Genomic DNA, 16,143 nt, shown 5'->3' on the forward strand with positions numbered 1-16,143 from the left:
GCTTCTCTGAGCTATTCACACAGCTTTCCAGGCTTTAGGCCTTTTTAGCCAGATTACACAGTGCCTCCAAGAGCTCATGTCTCCATTTCTGCCAAACAGAAAAACTGACCACTTCTTGAAAGAAATTTGCTTCTTCTCCTATCAAGAATTCTTTATTCCTCTTCCTGTCTCTCTCTCTCTGCTTTCGCTTTGAGTCTGCATGTGGGCACTGATTGCCTTCACCTTTCATCTCCTCTGCTTTTTTTAGGTCATTCACAGGACATGGGCTTCGCGGTTAGGCCAGCATTTATTGCCCATCCCTAGTTGCCCTTGAGAAAGTGGTGGTGAGCTACCTTCTTGAACCGCTGCAGTCCATGTGGCGTAGGTACACCGACAGTGCTGTTAGGAAGGGAGTTCTAACATGCAAGTTCAGTAGGTAATAGGGAAGACAAATGGAATGTGGGCCTTTATTTCAAAGGGAATGGAGTATAAAAATAGGGAAGTCTTGCTAAAACTATACAAGGCACTAGTTAGGCCACACACAGAATACTGTGAACAGTTTTGGTCCCCTTATCTAAGGAAAGATATACTGGCATTGGAGGCAGTCCCGAGAAGATTCATTCGGTTGATCCCTGGTATGGAGGGATTTTCTTATGAGGAGAGGTTGAATAGGTTGGGCTTGTACTCATTGGAGTTGAGAAGAATGAGTGGCGACCTTATTGAAACAGATAGGGCAGAATTTTCCATTGTGGTGGTGGGGGGTGGGGAAGGATGGGTGCGGGCGTGGATGGATGCTGCCATTTTACCTGGGAGAGCCAATTAAGGCCCGCCCAGCGTATTTGCCAACTCCCGTGGATAGCGGGAGTGTGCAGGCAAAGGCCGGCCGGTCCAATTGCAGCCCAGCTGTCTGTTTAAAATTAGGCCTAGAAGCCTCCTGTAGGCTGCTGACAATGGCCAGTTCGAGGGCACACCACAGGGGGTCGGCTGAGCAGTACAGGCTGGAGGGAAGGGCAGAGGTGCAGTCCAGGCTGCAGGGTCTGCCACAGGGGCAGGGCAGGCTGCAGGGTAGGCCAGTGGGGGGCCAATGTGCCCCTCGCTTTTCAGATGACTGCCTTGCTGCCTCCTCGAGGAGGTGGCAGCATGGTGGGAGGTGTTGGTCACCCAGGATGGGAGGAGGAGGCCTCTCCACATGGCCGAACATACCTGGGAGGAGGTGGCATAGGTGGTGAGCTCCCGCGACGTATGCGGCACACCTGGATCCAGTGCTATAAGCACTTCGACAATTTTTTGCGCTCTGGCAGGGTGAGTAACATGTTGGCATTGGGCATTTAACCCAACAGGTAGCCTTAGCCGTGGAGGCCCCTGCCAAGTCTTACTGTCGTGACTGCATTGAATCATGATGGGCATTTTTCCTTCACTGGGTGGGCAGGCAGATAGTGCCCATGCTTAGATCAGCCTGAGTGCTTCATGAGGAGATGAGTTCTCCCCTGCACCATGTGTTGCTCTTAGTCGCACATGACTAGTCTGGGGGCAGCCTGCAGGAGATGCAGCTAGGTGCATACTCAGAACTCCAGCACAAGTCTTATCCAGGGTGATGAGATGGTGGAAGGGGAGCCTCAAGGTGTCATGGCAAAGAACCATCTGGTGCCCTCTACGCTACATGTAGCTGCACATCCTTGCTATGGGAGCAAATACCATGTGATTCCTAAAGTGATGGACGCAGCATGTGTTGGGGGGTTGGGAGCAGGCATACTATCTTTGTGTGACTGATCAGCAGCAGCGAGGAGAAGAGGCGCTAGAGGCCTGATGTGGGCCACTGTGGTTGGGGTGAGGAGTGCGTGTGCGGACTCCATGTGCAATTTGCCGTAATGAATGGTGTTCTCTCTTTCTCAGGAGAAGAATGCTCACAATGCCTCGGAGCGTGCGAGAACTGGAGGTGGCCAGGCACACCTCCTCATCTTAAGCCACTTCGAGCAGGAGGCCCTTAAGCTGGAGAGGCAGCATGCACCCAGGTCAACTGGTGTCGGTGAGGCTGGGGTGGCACGACCAGATATTTGAGGCCAACAGTGAGATCTGCAATGTCCTTCCAACATCCACAGCACTGATGAATGTAAAATTTGTTACTGTTGCAACATTGCTCGATCATAGAGCGATAGAGTCAGAGGTGTACAGCCCAGAAAAAGGCCCATCAGCCCATCGAGGATGCATGGGTCAAACATGTACCTAACTATTCTAATCCCATTTTCCAGCACTAGACCCATAGCCTTGTATGTCATGGCATCACAAGTGCACATCCAAATACTTATTACATGTTATGAGGATATCCTCGTCTACCACCCTTTCAGGCAGTGCATTCCAGATTCCCACCACACTCTGTGTGCAAAAGTTGCTCATCACATCCTCTGTAAATCTCCTGCCCCTTATCTTAAATCTATGTCCCCCTGGTTACTGATCCCTCCACCAAGGGGAAAAGTTCCTTTCTGTCTACCCTATCTATGCCCCCCATTAGTTTATACACCTCAATCATGTCCCCCCTCAATCTCCTCTGCTCTAGGGGAAATAACCCTAGTCTATCCAATCTCTCCTCATAACTCAAACTCTCCAGGCCAGGCAACATCCTAGTAAATCTCCTCTGCACTCTCTCCACTGCAATCACATCTCTCTCACAATGCGCATTTCAGAGCTGCACACAGTACTATAGCTGTGGCCTAAGCAGCGTTTCCTACAGATCAAACATTACCTCCCTGCTCCTATATTCTATGCCTCAGCTAATAAAGGCAGGTATGCCATATGCCTTCTTAAACACCTTATGTACCTGTCCCGCTACCTTAAGGGACCAGTCGACATGCACACCAAGGTCCCTCTGATCCTTGTTACTTCCCACGATCCTACAATTCATCATGTATTCCCGTGCCTTGTTTGTCCTGCCCAAGCGCATCACCTCACACTTATTCAGATTAAATTCCATTCTGCAGCCCATCTGATTAGCCCGTCTATATCCTCCTGTAATGTAAGGCTATCCTGTTCACTATTTACCTCCCCACCAATGTTCGTGTCCATTGGTTCTGGAAGGTTGAGTGCATAATGAGCCGGGGGGACAGGGATGAAGTGTGTCACTGTGTGCACACTAACTGATCCACTATCCTTGTTGTTCCTCTCAGCATCATCAGAGCATGGCCAGCATGAGGAGCTGCAGATTCCCCCTCTCGCATCTGAGGGCTCTCAAGTCTCACCAGCATCACACCATTTCTGTGAGGCAGTCACCAGTGCAGGTACTAGCACCTCGTTTGGCATAGGAACATCGGCTACTGTCCCAGGGCACAGTGGAGAGGGCACTTCACATTCACTGGAGGAGCTGGCAGAGACAGAGTGCCCATGGTGCCAGCAGTTGGAGGACTGCAGGGGACCAGACACATGCTCTCTCGGTGCCTGATGATGTGCCTCTGGAGTCGTCCATGACGCAGCAGCTGCAGGAAAAGCGGCCGGGTGTGCGGGAACATCTGGGTGTGATACATGAGGCTATCCTTCGTCTGGTGTCTGTGATGGAGGAGTCTACGCAGACCCCCACTGAAGCAATGAGCCACATGTCCGAGCACCATGCATCCTCCATGGAGAGAGTGGCGACTCTCGTGGAGAGACTGCTCCAGAAGACCCTTCAGGGCTTCCTGGGGATGCGCTCGGACCAGCAAGCCATCACATTGGCAATGAGCTCAGCCGCTGACTGCCAGTGTAGGAGATGGTGTGGGTACCAAGCTCGGTGCCCATCCATCCACAATGAGCAGGGAGGTCCTAGGCGACCTCATGTCGGTGCAGCAGCTGCCTGTTGTCTCTGCAGGCACCTCTTAGGGCACTCCGGATGAGGGCGGAAGCTCCTCCACCCTCTCACAGTGACCAGATCATCCGGTGAGTCTGTGACGACTGGGGAAATGCCAACTGTAGAACTGGCAGCTCCCTCCCAGGCGGGGCCTGCACAGGCTCCACGGGCCAGAGGACGGCCGCCAAGGTCATTGAAGCCAACAGGACAGCAGAGACAGCAGGCCGTCTCACATGCCACTCACAGCGATGGGGCAGCACCAAGACGTAGCACCAGTAAACGGAAACATAAGGCACATTAGGCACACCACAGGTTTCTCACTGGTGCTTTTGTGTTGGCCCGAGATTAGGTCCTTAGAATTTCTTTTTGCTTGCTGACAGTATTGTTTTACAATTGGGAGGACATCTGATTTGAAAATTAAAATTCAGATGTGTGACCATGGCTGAAGGTGGCTCGTTTGTTCTGCATTTGTATGTTTAAGAAAACTGTCATGAGTGTTTGTTTGGACATTCAAATTTCTGTCCAAGGTCCTTAGTTCCTGCTGATGACCTGGCAGATTTTGCACTTAGGTGTCGAGTATGGATGTGCCAGGCAAGGCTGGTCCTGCTGATCTATTTGTGTTGAGCTAGCTGTAGGATCGCGGGTTTCCTTGCCTGCTTGGTGTAGTCCTGGGTCAGTGTCTACCCCCTCAGCATTCCCCTGTGCCTGCTCACCCTTGGAATCAGTGCTGGACTCATCGTGTGCAGCCGCAGAAACTGCGTTGACAGCTTCATCGTCCACAGCAGCCCCCTTTCCAGCACAAGAGCGCAGCATGCAACCACCATCACTGACACTAACTGGGGGGTACCGGAGTGCGCCCCTTGAGCAGTCCAGGTAATGGAAGTGCATCTTGAGAAGGCTGATGGTTATCTCCACCACAGCCCTTGTGGAGGTGTGGCTCCTATTGTAGCGCTGCTCAGCTTCTGACTTTGGATGCTGAAGAGGTGTCATAAGCCGCCTTCTGAGGGGATAGGCCTTGTCACCCAGCAGTCATCCATTAAGCCAGTCTGGAGCACTGAAGAGCCCCGGCACTTGGGAGTATCTAAGGATGTAGGCGCCATGGGAGCTGCCTGGGCACCTTGCGCACAGACTTGTAGAATCAGCATCCTATGATCACACACCAACTGCACGTTCATGGAGTGGAAGCCCTTCCTGTTGATGAAGGCACCGGGCTCCCCTGCTGGCGCCTTGATGGCCGCATGTGTGCAGTCTATTGCACCCTGGACGTGGGGGAAGCCAGCAATGGATGGGAAGCCTCTGGCTCGCTCTGGCTAGCTTGCCTGGTCCCAGCGGAATGGATGAAGTTCAAGGCATGCCTGAACAGAGTGTCTGTGACCAGCTTGACACAAGTTTGGACAGCTGATTGGGAGACACCACAAAGATCACCCACCGGGCCCTGGAAGGAGCCAGAGGCATAGAAGTTGAGGCCAGCTGTGACCTTCAGAGCCACTGGCATGGGGTATCCACCCACACAGTTAAGGGAGATCTCAGGGCCAATCATCTGACAGATATAGTTGACTGTCTCGCTTCTCAGTCGGAGCCTCCTTTGGCACTGCTCCTCAGACATATTGAGGTAATTGCTTTGCCACCTGCATATCCTGGCAGCAGGATAGTGGTGTCTTTTGTGGCCCCTTCTGCCTTGGATAACCTCTTGGCCCTGCACCCCTTGTGCCTGTGCCTGTCCTACCAAAGGTGGCTCCCCCGGAGGCTGAATGTGCACTCCTGGCCTCCTCTTCCTTCTAGCCTCCCTTCCCCTCAGAGGAGCTTCCTCCAGTGGGCATATCAGATCCCATACCCAGGCGAAGGGGAGGCTTCCTGAAAGCTCCAGGCCTGTAAAAGATTCCTGACTGCAGAGTGCTGACCTGAAGGTTCAAAGGACACAGAAAGCTGCTGGAATTCGTTCTGAACTACTGCAGATCACACAGGTTTGTTTAAAACACTTTCTCCAATAAATACCCCACAAAGCAGATCGACGACCCCACTGAGCCCTCTTATCCTCCCCTCGGATGAGGTTCATAGAAAAGTCTCTTACCTGCCTGCCCGTTGCACCTGTGTGCCGACCTGAAAGTTGGCGTCGATTGGAGACTAAAGGGCCTTAACTGGCCTTAACTCGCTCGATGTCACCGCATGCGGAGCTGCCCCCCCCGCACGTCAAACTGAAAATTCTGACCATAAGATTCTTAGGGGGCTTGACAGGGTTGATGCTGAGAGGTTACTATTGTGGGAGTGGGAGAGTCTTGGAGCAGAGGGCATAATCTCAGAGTAAGGGGTTGTCCATTTAAGACAGAGATGAAGAGGAATATCTTCTCTCAGAGGGTACTGAATCTGCGGAATTCTTTGCTGCAGAGAGCTGTAGAGGCTGGATGATTAAGTAAATTCAAGGCTGAGATAGTTTAATCAGTAAAGGAAACAAGAGTTATGGGAAAAAGGCAGAAAAATGGAGTTAATGATTATGAAATCTGCCATGATTTCTTTGAATGGCGAAGCAGACTAAATGGGCCAAATGGCCTACTTCTGTTTCTACATCTTATGGACTTATTTTGGCCCAGCAACAGTGTAGCAACGGCGATATATTTCCAAGTCAGGATGGTGAGTGACTTCGAGGGGAACTTCCAAGTAGTGGTGTTACAATCTATCTGCTGCCCTTGTCCTAGATGGTAACGTTTGTGGGTTTGGAAGGTGTGGCCTAAGGAGCCTTGGTGAGTTGCTGCAGTGATCTTGTAAATGGTACACTCTGCTGCTACTGTGCGCCGGTGGTGGAGGGAGTGAATGTTAGTAGATGCGGTGCCAATTAAGCGGGCTGCTTTGTCCTGGACAGTGTCAAGCTTCTTGAGTATTGTGGGAGCTGCACTCATCCAGGCAAGTTGGGAGTATTCAATCACATTCCTGACTTGTGCACTTTAGATGGTGGACAAGCTTTGAGGAGTCAAGAGGTGGATTACTCATTGCAGGATTCCTAGCCTCTGACCTGCTCTTGTAGCCACAGTGTTTGTATGGCTAGGCCAGTTCAGTTTCTGGAGAATAGCAACCTTAATATGTTGATAATGGGGGATTCAGTGATGGTAATGCCATTGGACATCGAGGGGCAATGGTTAGATTCTTTCTTGGTGAAGATGGTCAATGCCTGGCACTTGTGTGGCTCGAATGTTACTTGCCACTTTTCAGCCCAAGCCTGGATATTGTCCAGGTCTTGCTACATGTGGACATGGATTGCTTCAGTATCTGAATGGTGCTGAGCCAGGTGCAATCATCAGCGAACATCCCCACTTCTGACATTATGATGGAAGGAAGGTCATTGACGAAGCAGCTGAAGATGGTTGGGCCAAGGAAACTACCCTGAGGAATTCCTGCAGTGATGTCCTGGGGCTGAGATGACTGACCTCCAATAACCACAACCATCTTTATTTGTGCTAGGTATGACTCCAACCGGTGGAGGGTTTCCTCCTTGATTCCCTTTGACTCTAGTTTTGCTGGGGCTTCTTGATGCCACACTCGGTCAAATGTGGTCTTGATGTCAAGGGCAGTCACTCTCACCTCACCTGAGGAGTTCAGCTCTTTTGTCCATGTTTGAACCAAAGCTGTGATGAAGTGAGGAGCTGAGTGGCCCTGGTGGAACCCAAACTGAGCGTCATTGTGCAGGTTATTGCTAAGCAAGTGCAGCTTGATAGCACTCTTGATTACCTCTTCCATTACTTTACTGATGAATGAGAGTAGACTGATGGGGTGGTAATTGGCCGGGTTGGATTTGTCCTACTTTTTGAGTACAGAACATACCTGGGCAATTTTTCACATAGCCAGGTAGATGCCAATATTTTAGTTGTACTGGAACAGCTTGGCTAGGGGCGCGGCAAGTTCTGGAGCACAAGTCTTCAGTACTATTGCCGGAATATTGTCAGGGCCCATAGCCTTTGCAGTATCCAGTGTCTTCAAACGTTTTTTGATATCATATGGAGTGAATCAAATTGGCTGAAGACTGGCATCTGTGATGCCGGGGACCTCCGCAGGAGGAGGCTGAGATGGACCATCCACTCGGCACTTCTGGCTGAAGATCATTGCGAATGCTTCAGCCTTATCTCTTGCACTGATGTGCTGGGCTCCCCCAGCATTGAGGATGGGGATATTTGTGGAGTCTCCTCCTCCAGTGAATTGTTTAACCACCATTCACAACTGGATGTAGCAGGACTGCAGAGCTTTGATCTAATCCGTTGTTGTGGGATCGCTTAGCTTCATCTATCACTTGCTGCCTATGCACTTTGACACGTAAGTAGTCCTTAAAGCTTGCATTATAGCTCCACCAGGTTGACACCTCATTTTAATGTATGCCTGGTGCTGCTCCTGGCATGCCCTCATTGAATCAGGGTTAATGGTAATGGTAGAGTAGGGGATATGCTGGGCCATGAGGTTACAGATTGTGTTTGAGTACAATTCTGCTGTTGCTGATGGCCCACAGTGCCTCCTGGATGCCCAGTCTTGAGTTGCTAGACTTGTTCCATTTATATCCCATTTAGCATGGTGATTGTGCCACACAATACGATGGAGAGTAGCCTCATTATGAAGGCGGAACTTTGTCTCCACAACAACTGTGCAGTGGTCACTCCAGCAATACTGTCATAGACAGATGCATCTGCAGCAGGCAGCTTGGTGAGGATGAGGTTAAGTATATTTTTCCCTCTTGTTGGTTCCTTCACCACCTGCTGCAGACCCAGTTTGGCAGCCATGTCCTTTAAGACTCGGCCAGCTTGGTCAGTAGTGGTGCTACCAAGCCACTCTTGTTGATGGACATTGAAGTCACCCACCCAGAGTACATTCTGTGCCGTTGACACCCTCATTGCTTCCCCCCAAGTGGTATTCAATGAGGAGGAGCACTGATTCATCAGCTGAGGGAGGGTGGTACATGGTAATCAGCAGGAGGTTTTCTTGCTCATGTTTGACCTGATGCCATGAGACTTCATGGGGTCTCGATGTTGGGGACCTCCCAGGGCAACTCTCTCCCAACTGTATACCACAATGCTGCCACCTCTGCTGGGACAGGACATACCCAGGGATGGTGATAGTGGTGTCTGGGATATTATCTGTAAAATATGATTCCATGAGGATGATTATGTTAGACTGTTGCTTGACTAGTCTGTGAGACAGCTCTCCCAACTTTGGCACCATCCTCCAGCTGTTAGTAAGGAGGGCTTTTGCAGGGTCGACAGGGCTAAGTTTGCCATTGTTGTTTCCAGTACCTAGGTCGATGCTGGTCTGCTGGTCTGTCTGGTTTCATTCATTTGTGGAAACTTCATCGCAGTTTGATACAACTTGCTTGCTAGGCCATTTATAAGTCAACTAAATTGCTGTGGGCCAGGAGTCACATGTAGGCTAGACCAGGTAAGGACAGCAGTTTCCTTTCCTAAAGGGCATAAGCGAACCAGGTGGGTTTTTACAATAACCGGCAATGGTTCATGGTCATCATTAGATTTTTAATTCTTGATTTTTATTGCATTCAATTTCCACCCTCTGCCATGGTAGGATTTGAACCCAGGTCACTAGAATATTACCCTGGCTCTCTGGATTTTCAGTCCAGTGACAATACCACTACACCACTGTCTCCACTATGTCTTTACGTCTGCAGCTCTCCTTTGTGTCTGCCAGCTACGCGGCTTTATTCTTAACTGCCTTCATGTTGGTACTGCTTCCAGGTCAAGGGTCACCAGCATTTCTTAGTATCCAAGAAAACTATAATTGATCCCTTTACAATTGATGCAAACTCTTAAAAGTCATTTTCAAACATCCCTAAAAACAATTACAGGTTCCACACACATTTGAAAGAAATTACAAGTTTTCTGACTGTACCGCTTCCAAGTCAAAGATCGCCACAATCACAGAAAATGTGACTTTGTTTAGGGCTGATTTGTTGCCAGAATTTTGATCTTGGCATGCGGGCGCAGGCCCGCACACCAATCCGTAAAATGACACGCGGTGACATCGGGCATGCGTCCCAACATCACCGCGCGTTATTTGGATCTGTCATTCAGCAGGCACGTGCCAGAGGCGGCTGTGCACCCGCTGAACTATTAAATGCCTGTTAAGGCCATAAGGAAACTAATTTAGATAATTAACAGGGCTGCCCGTCCAATCTTAAGGTTGGCGGGCAGGCAAAGAGCCCAAGCGGCCTTTGCGTTTTTCGGGGAACCTCATCCACGAGCAGGATGAGGTTTCCTGAAGGTTTTATTAAATAAATAAATATGTTTTTTCACAATTCATAAACATGTCCCAGCTCATGTAACACTGTCACATGAGAGGACATGTTTAAATAATTTTAATCCTTCTTTATTTAAAACTTTCAACATGAAATTAACCTCCCTGAGGCACAGAGCTGCCTCAGGGAGATTTCTGCACTGTTTCACGTGTATGCGTGAAAGATCACAGGCCCTGACTCCCTCCTCCCCCTGCCCACACAGGTAGCTCTGAGCAGTACCGGCCATGTGTCACGCTGGGCAGGCCTTAATTGGCCAGCCTATGTAAAATGGCGGAGCGCAGCCGATCGCGAGTGGCGATCGGCCCCGCGCCTGCTTCCGACCGACCCACCAGACAGGCAGAAAATTTTGCCCGGTTGTGATTGGAGGAATGTGAACTTAATTGAAGGGAATCAGCTTAGGAGTTGTGGAGAAGATGGGATAGGATCTCAGAGGTGACAAAAGGCTCAAGGACTTTGAAGGGGAAAGAGAGGCTGGACATCGGGTGATAGTTTGCAAGGATAGAGGTGTTGATGAGGGTGTTTTTTTGGTAGGAGTGGTTGATGATGGCAATATTGTAAGAGAGGGGAGGTGGTGCCTGAGGAGAAGCAACAATTTATAATGTCAGCTAGGGGGCAAGGAAAGGAAGTTAGTCAGTCCGAGAATAGAGCTGATGGAGCAGGAGTTCTCCAAAAAAATATGATACACAAGTGCCCCCACATAAAAATAGCAACTAGTGTTGTTGTCTCCAAAGTCACTGAAAAAACTACCTTTTAGGTGGGTTTCAATGTGTCTGGAGGTAGCACCTCTTACCTTACAGCGTGTCGCCAGGAACCAGCATATGCAAATAAATAGTAACACTTCAAGTCAAATTCACAATAAATCTTATCTATTATCACAATAAAGTTTCACTAACCATTCATATATGAGATATTGAAGAGAGGAAGAAAGGAGAGGAGGTGAAAATGGAATACATGTTTCGAATGGCAGAATGAAATTCTACATTTAAACATCATGGTTTCTTATACATTCAGTCCAAGCACCAAATCTATCTGATTTAGATATTTAAAATGTTTAGGAAGTGAAAAGACAGTGATGGTGAAACCCAGTTATTTTAAGTACAAGGTAAAATACAGCAGAGTAAATATTTTGGTAAACAATTATACTGCTCCTGCATATTCAGCACTATGCTAAATTATGCATAAACATGCATAAGTAATAAGCAGAGTTAGCTGAAATCCACTGTCTCTTTTTTACCTGACCTATTTCTTCCACTGCCGTTAGCATCCTAAATCATTCATGAGCTTTCCATGAGGATTCACCAAGTACGATTGGTTTAAGGAAAAGGGACTTGCATTAAATAGAATGAAAAGAACACATGTTTTTTGATGGTAAACATACAACAGCAACACCATATCGCCTTGGGAGCTTTGGATGCTCATTACAATACACATTTTCTGGTATCACTTTGGTAGTAAATATATATTAAAAAAATGCATGAACCTGTGGAGGGATGGCAACAAGAATTATTTTAAATAATTTACTAGAAGATATTTCCAATGCTGATCATGAAGCATAGGCATCCAGAGTTTGCCATAAGCAGTTTATGAATAAAGTATCGTCTACATTTCTACTGAAGCCACATAGATATGAGGGAGATACCTCCAAATTTGTAAACTTGTACACTTTATGGCTTTGTAAATTTATATTTATATTTTCTTCTGAGCTATGGTAAACTAAGAATTGCCATCCTGTTTTTTACTGTGCACTCATATCAGTTCAGAACTGACCTTTGAATGACTGAGATAAAAACAAAAAACTGTGGATGCTGGAAATCCAAAACAAAAACAGAATTACCTGGAAAAACTCAGCAGGTCTGGCAGCATCGGCGGAGAAGAAAAGAGTTGACGTTTTGAGTCCTCATGACCCTTCGACAGAACTAGGTGAATCCAAGGAAGGGGTGAAATATAAGCTTAGAGGCACCCCCTCTGAGGAGGAAGGGAAGGGTGGAAGGGAGAAGAGGCCAGGTGTCCCAATGCAGCTTCCAGGGGAGGGACCTGTGGGAGGAGAGGCGCAGGCACAGGGGGTGCAGGGCCAGCAGGAAATCCAAAGCAGAAGGGGCCGCACAAGGTGCCACTATCCTGCTGCCAAGGTTTACAGGTGTCGTTGCAGCTACCTCAATATGATGAGGTGCAATGCCGAAGGAGGCTTCGCCTCTCAAGAGAAACCGTGACCTCTACTTGCCAGATGATTGGGCGTCAGATCAACTCTGACTGTGTGGGTGGCTCTGAAGGTCACAGTGGCCTTCAACTTCTATGCCTCCAGCTCTTTCCAGGGGTCAGTGGGGGATCTGTACAGAGTCTCCCGATCCATAATCTGTCCATAGTTGCATCAAACTGGTGACAGAAGCTCTGTTCTGGTGGGTATTGACTTTCCTTCATTTCCAGGCTGAGTGAGCCAGAGACTTTGCAGTGATTGCTGGCTTCCACCGCATCCACGATGCCATCGGCTGCACACATATGGCCATCAAGGCGCCAGCAGGTGAGCCCGGTGCCTTTGTCAACAGGAAGGGCTTCCTCTCCATGAACATGCAGATAGTGTGTGACAACAGGGTGCAGATTCTGCAAGTCTGTGCAAGGTACTCTGGCAGCTCCCATGCTGTGTGCATCCTCAGACAATCCCATGTGCCAAGGCACTTCAGTGCTGCAGTCCGATTGGATGGATGGCTGCTGGATGACAAGGGCTATCCCTTGAAAAGGTGGCTCATGACGCCTCTCTGCCACCCAAGAACAGAGGCGGAGCAGCGGTACAACAGGAGCCTTTACTCCAGAAGGGCTATGGTAGAGAGAATCATAGGTCTTCTCAAGCTGCATTGCCGGTGCCTGGAGCGTTCAGGTGGAGCACTGCAATAGCCCCTACAGCGGGTATCACTGATAGTGGTTGCATGTTGCACTCTCCACAATCTGGCACTGTCAAGGGGGTACCCACTGGAGGAAGAGGATCTTGACACAGCTGCTCAGGCCACAGATGATGAATCCAGTTGTGAGTCAGAAAATGAGCATGGTGAGGAGAATGCTGAGGGTGTGGAGCCAGACCTTGGTAATCTCTAGGGAGGCACAGACACCAGGGACACCTTGATCCAATGCTCCTTCATTTAGGCTGCCAAATAAGAACTACCGCCTCATGCCAGGGCTGCCACCTCCATTGTGGGTCGCAGAAATGACCCTTTCCTTGGCACTCAAGATACACTCAGCACCTGTGCAATAAAAGTTTGAGCCACCCACGTCCAGCATTACATATTAGCCTGCCCTGCACTTACAAAATAGATGAAGCATACTCGGGCCAATAGCACAAAAGCAAATTTAATTTTCTGTTGGAATTCACATTTTCTAGAACAGAAAAAGCCTGTGTTGGTAGTCACATCATTAAAAAAAGAAAAGCAAAATGGAGGAACAAAAGATCACCCGTGACCAGTCCCTCTTGTACTTAAAGTGCTTTAAGCTTACGTTTACAGTGCTAAGTCTAGGTGATCCCCCATCGCTGGCACCAGCATTGGGGACAGCCTGCTGACTCTACTGTCTTGTTGGCCTTGATGACCTTGGCATTTGTCCTCTGGCCAGTGGAGCCTGTGCTGGTCCCGCCTGGGAGGGAGCAGCCAGTGCCACAGCTGGCACCTCCCCAGTCAAAGTAGCTTCATCAGATGCCACAGTCACTGGCAGAGGGACGGAGGAGCTGCTGCTGTCATCCAGTGCGCCCTGAGGAAAGCCCACAGAGACGACAAGCAGCTTGTGCGCCAAGGTGAGGTCGTTCTGGACCTCTCTGCTTGCCGTTTCTGGGTGCCTCATCCATCTCACACATGGACACTGACCAGCTGAGGTCAATGCCTGTGTGAGGGCTTGCAGGTCCAAGCACAACATCAGGAACCCCTGATTCTATTCCTGAAGCAACCACTCCATGAGAGTCACCACTCTCTCCATTGGAGGAGGCAGTGCGCTCGGCCATGAAGGTCAACGCAGTGCTCAGCTCCGCAGGGACACTTCCACAGCGGAGAACATGGCACACATACCCTCTTAGATCTCTGTCAGATCTTCCCACACATGCCACTGGAGACCTAGCATCTGTTGCCTAATGAACGACTTCAGAGGCCCATCATCAGCCTTTGACTGAGAATTGTCCTGGTCCCCAGCAGTCCTTCTGGGCACTCTCTGCCTCCTGCTGCACCTCAGGTGAGTGTGAAGTGCCCTCACCAATGTGCACTGAGATACTAGCCTCCGAACTAATATAAAGTGCTTGTATCTGTGCTGGTGCCTGCTTCAGAGAGCAGGTGTGGCGCAGGTGCTTAGGGAGCATGGTAGTCCTCCAGGGTCAGGGGTGGCCCTTCAGGGTCCTCAATGCGAATGCATGCTGGTGACCCTAAAAGGGAGAAGAAGGACATGCTGTTATTTAAAGCCATCACACTGTCACTGTGCATGCAAGGCACCCTGGTGAGAGAAAGGAGATCTGCATCAAGGTGCCCTTGTCTTTCAATGATCAATGGGGTCTCCAGGTTTGAGGCTCACATCAATGAAGAGACTACACTAGTATGGTTGCACAAGCCAAAATTCTTACCTCAGTGCACTGCACTCTTACCTTTGCCTGACACCCCAGCCTCACCGCGGCCACTTAACTGAGGCGCATGGCGCCTCTTAAGCTCCAAGGCCTCCTGCTCATAGCGGGAGAGGGTGATGAGGTGTGGGAGTCCTCTGCCAGCCCGTGACCTCTCCATGTTATGGGATGTCTTCTCCTGAAAGGACAGAGGAGCACTGATTAATCCCCTTTCTACCTGCAGCGTAATTGCAGCTTGGCCAATCCAACCCCAGCTGAGGAACTCTGAGTCGTGGCCCTCGAGCCGCAAGGCACTCAGTTGAAGCAGCCAGAGCTCAGCCATGATTGACAGTTGGCAATCACATTCTAACAATCCTGAACTCCACAGGGGGATGGCCAGCCCAAAACATTTGAACACACTGACCCGTTCCAGCATGGTATGCACCCTTCCAGTGCACAGCAGGCCATTGAAGAGCTTCGGTCACTGCACCCAGGTGCGCTGCACCACATTGTGGCTGCTCACCCGGGGTGCCACCTCCTCCCATGCCCTCTTGATGAGATGTGGTGGCCTCCTCCTCCTGTCTCTGGGGACAAGGGTGTCTTTTCTGGCAGCCACTCCCTCCAGGAGGGCAGCGAGGTACTGGTTGGAAAAACGGGGTCGGGGGGGCCAAGTGTTCGCCCCAACCTGCCCTACTGCTGGTGTTTGCTGAGACACTGGACTCCATCCTTGCAATGGCAGATAGATGTCTTTCCCTGGTAGACTTTCTGGGGCTGCCTGGGCCATTCTTAAACAGGCTGCCAGGCCGCCATTGGACCCCGTGGCCTGTTTGCCGCTGCCCCTGCTCACCCCATCCCGGCCAGCAACAAGCCGCATTTCACGCTGGGTGGCCCTTAATTGGCCTGCCAATGTGAAATCGCAATCAGGCCCCAATCGGGGGAGGCGGTTGGATTTCTGACCACCCACACCCACCCCGCCGAGCCCGCCCAACGAGGGCAAAATTCTGCCCACACGCTTCTGACAATTAGGCACTGTCAATAACATTGGGCGGAATTTTACGACCCTTCTGTTGGTGAGATTTTCCAGTCCCGCCAAAGTCAATGGGCTTTTGAACAGCATGCCGTATTTTATGGCCCAGTCCCCGCTGCAACGGGGCTGTAAAACTCTGCCCATTATTTTAGAAGTGACATATATTTTTTATTCATGTGGATGATGCACAGTATATTACAGTTTTATTAACAAAGAGAAACAAATACTGCAATGTGACAAGATTTTTCAATAGGCTTTTGCCACTGTATAGTTTTTAACTTTCTTATCAAGTTACTGTAATCCTTTCCAAAATTGTTTAGAATGATATCCATGGTAGTATATGTTTATCAACACATGGTGTCGTGCACTGGGAGTGCAACATTGTTACCCCATCTCAATGAGTTCCTGATCTCAGTCAAGTTGTTATGGACAATACTAATAATTACTATATATATTTTTTATATATATATTTTTCTTTTCCC

The sequence above is a fragment of the Carcharodon carcharias genome, chromosome 5, assembly GCF_017639515.1.
Source record: "Carcharodon carcharias isolate sCarCar2 chromosome 5, sCarCar2.pri, whole genome shotgun sequence".
Classification (NCBI taxonomy): domain Eukaryota; kingdom Metazoa; phylum Chordata; class Chondrichthyes; order Lamniformes; family Lamnidae; genus Carcharodon; species Carcharodon carcharias.